Raw genomic sequence first — 7,007 nt, forward strand, 5'->3', positions numbered from 1 at the left:
TTTTGAGTCTGACACCTTCCAAGTCCCTTCCACCATTCCAGTGAGTTTTTCCTACTGTCACCCTTGCCAATGTCATTTGGCTTATTTATCAGTTGTCACAAGGTGTTAACGTTATTATGCACATGTATATAAAATGTGTATATACTCTATATACATATACATATATATATATATATTGCATTATTCTCTGCACCTTAAATGTTATTTGCAGTTTGGATTGGATTATAAAGTGAATTTCATTGGTGAGTACTATATTTTTTGGTGACAAAGTATAATCTAATCTTTACAAAGCAGTGACCAGAAAGGAAGAGCTGGATGAGGCTTTGGTCCCCATGATAGTTAGAGACACACAGCCATTTAGCATAGTTGAGGATAAAAGCTTCAGGGACTTGGTAGCAAAATTGGATTCAACTTATATTCTCCTAACTAGGAAGGTATGTGTGGTGACATGGATACATTATGAGAGTAGTATTAAAAATATATATAATTATTTTCTTCCTTCCCTTTAGACTGTAAAGGCCATGGTTGAGGCCAAATGTCAATAAGAGAAAGAGAAGGCCAAAGCTGAGGTCCAGAAAATTCCTGCAATGAGTTTGTCAGCAGATATGTGGACATCTCTTAATGTGGATGCCTTCTTGGCTGTGACCTGCCATTTTATAGATGACAACACATTTCTGTAGTCTACACTACTTGGTGTTGTGAAATTCCTGCAGGCGCATACGGCTGAAAATTTGGCCTGTGTGAAATCCTCTCTTATGGAAGAATGGGAAATAAAATAAAGTCACATGTCTGGTTACTGATGGCACATCTAATATGATTGCCTGTGGAAATAGCTGAAGCTGCCTCATGCGCTTCAAAAAAAAAGAAACTGAGGTTGAAACAAGGTGTTGGAGCGATTAGTAGAACTCAGGGAGCCTGTGGGGGCAGATTTGGCGGGTTTACAAACTGATATTCCTGCGCTGATCTCTGATGTATACAGTAATGTATGTCGGTGCCGGTCTATACTGTATTCTTTTCACAAGGCAACTGTGGAGCTGTCAGACCTCAGTGGCAGGCATAATCATATCCCAACACATTTCAGACTAAAGGATTTGAACTCCCTGGCACTTCCAGACACCTAACTGGCTATAATTTGATGGGGAGGATGCAGGTTGTCTGCATGCCTCTGGAATGGCTTCTTTGACCTATTCACACAGCGATCGAGAGCCTTACACTAATGCCAGAGTCCCTCTGATTTCATACTTTTCTCTGCATTGTCCAAGATTTGTAAACAAGCACAAATCCATGGGTAAAGTTTTGTAATCAAGAACACACTCTCATGTACTTGGAACATGTCTTAGCAGATTGTGATTTACAAGCAATGTTATAAGCAACACAAGTTCAAACAGGTGGTTTGTTGACAAGGGGTCATTCATCAAACAAAACCCACATGGCCCATATGGGGATCAAACCCATGACCTTGGCGTTATTAGCACCACGCTCTGACCAACTGAGCTAATCGGCCTTTCTCCGTTCATTTTGCAGTTTTTGGTACAGCACTGAAGGGAACCTTTCCATGAAATTGTAGACTTGGTGTCCACAAGATTACGGCCACTTTTTCGACCGAGCATAGGTGAAAGTTGACACTTATTGTTCCCTCTGACAAATGGTTATTCTGCAGCCAACTTTTGAATTAAACTTCAAAAGCAAATGTGGAGAAGCTTTTGTTAAAGAGCAATTCAGTGCAGTTGTACACAGTGACGAAATCATCAATTGCAAAGTCCACTGAGCTTTATTGCTGTGAGTTACATAGTGCTGTCTATTACACCATGAAATCTGCCATAACAACAAAAATGTAATGTCTGATTCTGTGAGCCAAGGAATATAAACCTTTTAGGGACATATTTAAAATATCAGATTTTCTGCCTGAGCACAGAGTAGGCATTTTTTTCTAGCTTTAACCATACGTCCTCTTTCTTTGGAAATCTGTGTCATTGCTGCATGAATAAGCAGAAAGATTTTGAGCAATTTTTTGTCTGGGTCTAAGGGGCAATTTATTCAAACCAAAAGATGCTATTTTAGCTAGTTTGTCAAATGAACATGTCAAACCGACAGAGACAATGTGTCTAGCTACAGAGCTCTGCAAGGTTTAATTCTTGGAAGTATTTGAAGCCATAGAAAGTTATTCTGTAAGCATTGCTTAACTCAATAAAAAGAGACAGTTAGAGCCAATGGCTGCCAGATCTAACATAGCTCACATTTTATAGTGTTTGCATAGCATATCAGAATCTGCAAGAACTATTCCTGTCATTTCAGGAATAAGCTTTTTTGACTTCACAGCTAGATGAAATATTTAGGGTGGATGCAGGATTTGGTATGATCTCCTAGAGAATTGCCATTCCACTGTGTCTTCAGCTTTTGTCCGATCTGCAAACAAGTCCCACTCTAGGAGAACTAGGTCAAGTGGTAGAGTGCTCTTTTAGTATGTGAGTGTTAGTGGGATTGATGCTCACATTCTCAAGTCTAGAATTTGTAGTTTTTTTCTATGATGAAATCCTTTCTGATAGCAAATGTTTTCGGGACCTGCTAATACGCTTATGCCATGCACACATTACGTGACTTTTGAAGTTTTCAAATTGATGTATGGCTCACACTGCACAACTGTATGTCTTGGAATCTGGAAAGCTTAATTTGTGGTATCTCAGTGGCAGACATAATCAGTGATAAACCACTGATATGTCAACTGGTCTTAACACAGACAGATTTAACTTACTCTGTTGAGACTGTGTCTAACTTAAACCTTTCCTTCAAATAGAAGAGATCCTTGTTGCAGAGGTAATGTTTTTACCTTTATATGGTTTTCCCACTCATAGTCATGCAACACACAAATGCAAACCTCTCACAGACTGTCTCACACACATCCAGTTATTCATCTGAACACATGATGTTTCTGCCTCTGTACCGCTGTTAGTTATGCAATGGTTCCTCAATACTAGCACTAACTGAACAGGGTTCTGTATAAATATGATCTTTATAACAGCTGCCATAACAGCAAAAATGTAATGTCTGATTCTGTGAGCCAAGGAATTATTATTGATATTGTGAATATTTAATAACCTCCAATGCCAGCAAATTAAATTTCACAATATTGTGAAAATTGTAAAGGATACTTTATTCATGTCCTCATTGCTAAAGATTGTATCGCTTTATCACAGCGATACGCTAGTTAGCTAGCTAACAGTTGAGGTCAGCGAGTGTCAAACTCGGGGCTATAAACCATTCCTTGTGGAACCATTTCATTGTTCAGCTTTCAACTTTGATCATTTAGGTGCTGGTAGTTTGTTAGCTAGCTAACTGTTCAGCAATAGAAAACCTACTTTTGTATGATTTAGAGACCCAAATTCACAAACCTGTGGGTTTTCAAATGTATCGTTCTCTCTAAATAAGCAAAATGAGTTAAGCCATTACTACAGCTATCGGACTGTTTGAACTACAATATTCGACTGTTCATTTATTGTTAATTAGATTAAATTAACTTTCATAAACATTCTGTATTAATAGAATGTAGTTTGTAATGACTGATTAACTGTGTATATTCAACATGAAGCTATTCATATAACGTTTCAAGTTTGGTTTATTTGTAACATACATTTATTTGCCACTTTCATTTTTAGGCTGTAAAATGAAAGCTCCTTGCTCACAATCATTGCTATAGTTTGATCAAATTCATTTATATATATAAACTCCCTATTCAATGGGAAGAAACCAGTTCATGTCATTGTGAATTGCTGGTTCTGTAATCAAAACACTGAGGTTCCATATGAGAACAGAAACTGCTGAGACTGTCCATTCTGTGTGCAGTACAATGGCTTCTAAGAGGTATTGCTGTATTTGAGACATGGTGAGGACATATTTTAGTGAAAGTCTTCCAATGATGCACCCTTACCTGAACCATTTTATGCTGTTGCTGCTGTTAAAAAATGCAGAATGGTGATTATAACGAACCGATCCTTGCACAATATATGGAGCACCTCAACCATGGGGTATCAGCTGGTGTCCCTGTGCTTGATGCATCCAAGACTCAACCAGACACTGAAGATCAAGCAGCTGGCTTCCTTCACTCCCAGAGAGGAAGTAGGTTTTCCATTTGAACTGTTGCCTTCTTAGTTAAGACGTATGCATTGTTGATTGCAGTGCCAGAGCTGTGAAACTGTGCAAGGTAATGCATGTCCATTGCTGGACTTGGGCAAAGATTGTGAGTGGGTCTTCAAGGGCAAACAGGATCTGATGGCCCACATGTAGTTTGATATTATTCCTAAATAACTAAGTTTACATGGCTATTTGAAAGAAGCTGATCATGTAAGCAGCAAAGACAGAATATCATTCTCTGACTAAGGATTTAGTTGACTCATGTTTAACCCAACTAAACTGTGGTCCTGGCTGATTTTAGTTGGACTATTGAGCCACTGACTCATGCACAGAGTTTTCTGAGTATTTTGCAGTTTCTTACTGTACTGAGTTCTTACTGAGTATAACATCAACTTTGATACATTTGTTTTCTTTTCACCGAACAAAGCCTTCAACTTTGACTGTGGTGACATGAAATCCAGATGTGCAGAGTGTTTTTTCAGTAATGCATCTTTTGCCCGTGCATTTTGATTGCAGTGTTAGGAGGTCATAACTGCTGATCAGAACTTTGGACAAGAGGGCTTATCCTCATGGCTCTCTGACTTTCATGTACAACAACAAACAATATTTTCTTATTTATTTTTTTCCAGTTGTAACAAACCGTTCTGCTGTTTTTTAACTTCTGTCAAATTTTTAATGGTTGTACAGGACAATTACGATGGAAATTGAGGTGTACAAGTGCCACCTTGAACAGACCTACGAGTTGTGCGGGCCTGTCAGACAGCTAAGCAGTATGACATCCAGCACCAGAACCGACAGCTGCGGGCCCTGCTTTTCAACCACCAGCTCAGATGCAGCCAAGATGCAGACAAAGAATTCATTAAGGTGAGTATTATTGTCAATGGTTGTCTTAGAATGGTGCTAAAGTGCTTAAGATAGTTTTTGGCGATTCTATAGCCAAGAATTCTCAAGATCACATCTAGCTGCATTCCTGTTGGGTGTGAATGACAGTTGCTCCTTCCCAGTTGATACAAAGTGACGATAGAAAAAAAGGCGTACACGGAACTGGTAGTGAACACTGTCCTTCAAGTGCATATAAGTGCATACAGTGTTTGAGCCTGCAATCCAGTTCATTACCCTGTCCAACAGGCTCCCAGGTTCCCCTCCACATCTTCTTTGTCAGAGATAAAAATTGATATAAAAAAATGGATACTTGAATACTTTTGGTTACTTTTTTGTTCCTGGCTACCATGCTTTTTAAAGCATTGATTATTTCAAACATTGATTTATCTAAGATAAGCAAAGACCTGTTCTCTCTTGTTGCATTTTGTGGGGTTTTTTTTGTTTTTTTTGTTTTGTTTTCTTTCCAAATGAAGCTGTTGTTTTCATTTTTGGTGGGTTTCATACTATCCACACCAGCTTCCAGGTTTCTGTCCTTTTACATACCAAGCAATCAGCTTCCTTTCTCTTTGCTACAGAGCACCTCTTTTCTGTCCACACCTGCTTGGCTGGTAGCTCTCAGAAGCCTTGCCTTCCTCACCTGTGCTTTTCTGGTTGTGCTGGCCATATGTGGGTCTGGATGTGACTCTGGAGACACATCCTCTCTCCACAACAGCCCGCACACTCTCAGCGGGGGAATCATCCCACCCAAAGAAGCCCACCAAAGTGACACTGAAGCCAAAGCAAAGAGCATCACCAAAACTATGCAAATGTGGAATGACCTGGTGGGTATTCTGCCAGAGAGAGGCAATAGAGAATATCAAGCTGATCTGGTAGTCTGGAAGCAACCACCAGATGGCTGTTGCTTCTGTTGCCCTTTTGACTTCCATCAACATCTACTCAGGCAGTAAAAAGAAATGGTGTACTGGGAGGTAGTAAATCTTGCTAATCAGTACTTGTTTTTGGCCTGTGAAAATACAAACAAACAATACACATATTCAAACACTTCTGAACTACAATTGCTTATCAGGATTTACACAGGCTTATGTTCTTAATAGCACTTTGCTTACAACTTCATCAAAGCGGTTTTGTTCTACAGTATGTGAAAAGTCTACTTTCCCACACAGTTCACATGAGTCTTGATTCGTCCTGCTGGTTCTTCATGTCTGTGAATGTGAAAAATCTAACTTTTTTGCTTGGCTTCAAGCAGTGATCCTTTGATTGTATCATTCATGATTCATTTAGGATTACAACCAAGTGGTTCAATATCCAGCTAGAGGTGTACTCAAGTGAGGTAATAAAATGAAATTATTAATGTAATAATATGATGGCAGGAATTGTAAAAGACCAAATTAGGCTTCAGAAGTAAGCAGGAAGTGAGAATGACCAAATATGGCCTCTGTGGCAAGTCCAGGATTGAGGCCAGGATACCACCTAAAGATACAATTTAAAAAAAAAATGGTTTTGTAACTTGATGAAAATGTATAAATATTGAACCCACCTGAGACTGTTAGACATTCTGTGGTCAATACCTCGTCTGTATGCAACATTGAGCTCAGAATAAAGATGGCACCGGCTATTCCCTTCAATTCATTACTTTATTTTCTATTTAAAGTGTACTTGAGAAAAGGACTGGAATGTGGGAAAAATCTAGGAACCACACAAGAATGTCTGGAGATAAAAATTCAAGGCTGCATAGCCATACCTTAATGTGAGAGATCCTCCATTTCAGAGTCTGCTGTGTGAGAGTCCTGTGCCTTTTTTCTCTAGCTTGGAATAGGACTGTTGCTTCTGCTTCTTAAGGTTTTCAATCAACAAGGACGGTGGCTCCACCTGCAATGAACCATGAGCTTGTTATATTGAACTGCACAAGACAGTAAATTAACTCTTGTATTCATTCTGTATGAAGTGCGCCTCACTTGAGATGTCAGCCAAAGTTTAGCAGTAAATATGGTTATCTG

The 7,007-nt window shown here is 39.1% G+C and overlaps 1 non-coding gene across 1 annotated transcript; it reads right to left on the bottom strand.

The window, feature by feature from the left end:
* Positions 1-1,430: 1,430 nt before the first annotated feature.
* Positions 1,431-1,504, bottom strand: trnai-aau (transfer RNA isoleucine (anticodon AAU)). The gene has a single exon. It is a non-coding gene; the product is annotated as a tRNA-Ile (tRNA).
* Between the last annotated feature and the right edge of the window lie 5,503 nt (positions 1,505-7,007).

Source organism: Electrophorus electricus, unplaced genomic scaffold (assembly GCF_041902795.1).
Source record: "Electrophorus electricus isolate QZ-2024a unplaced genomic scaffold, ASM4190279v1 Scaffold81, whole genome shotgun sequence".
NCBI classification, from domain to species: Eukaryota; Metazoa; Chordata; class Actinopteri; order Gymnotiformes; family Gymnotidae; genus Electrophorus; species Electrophorus electricus.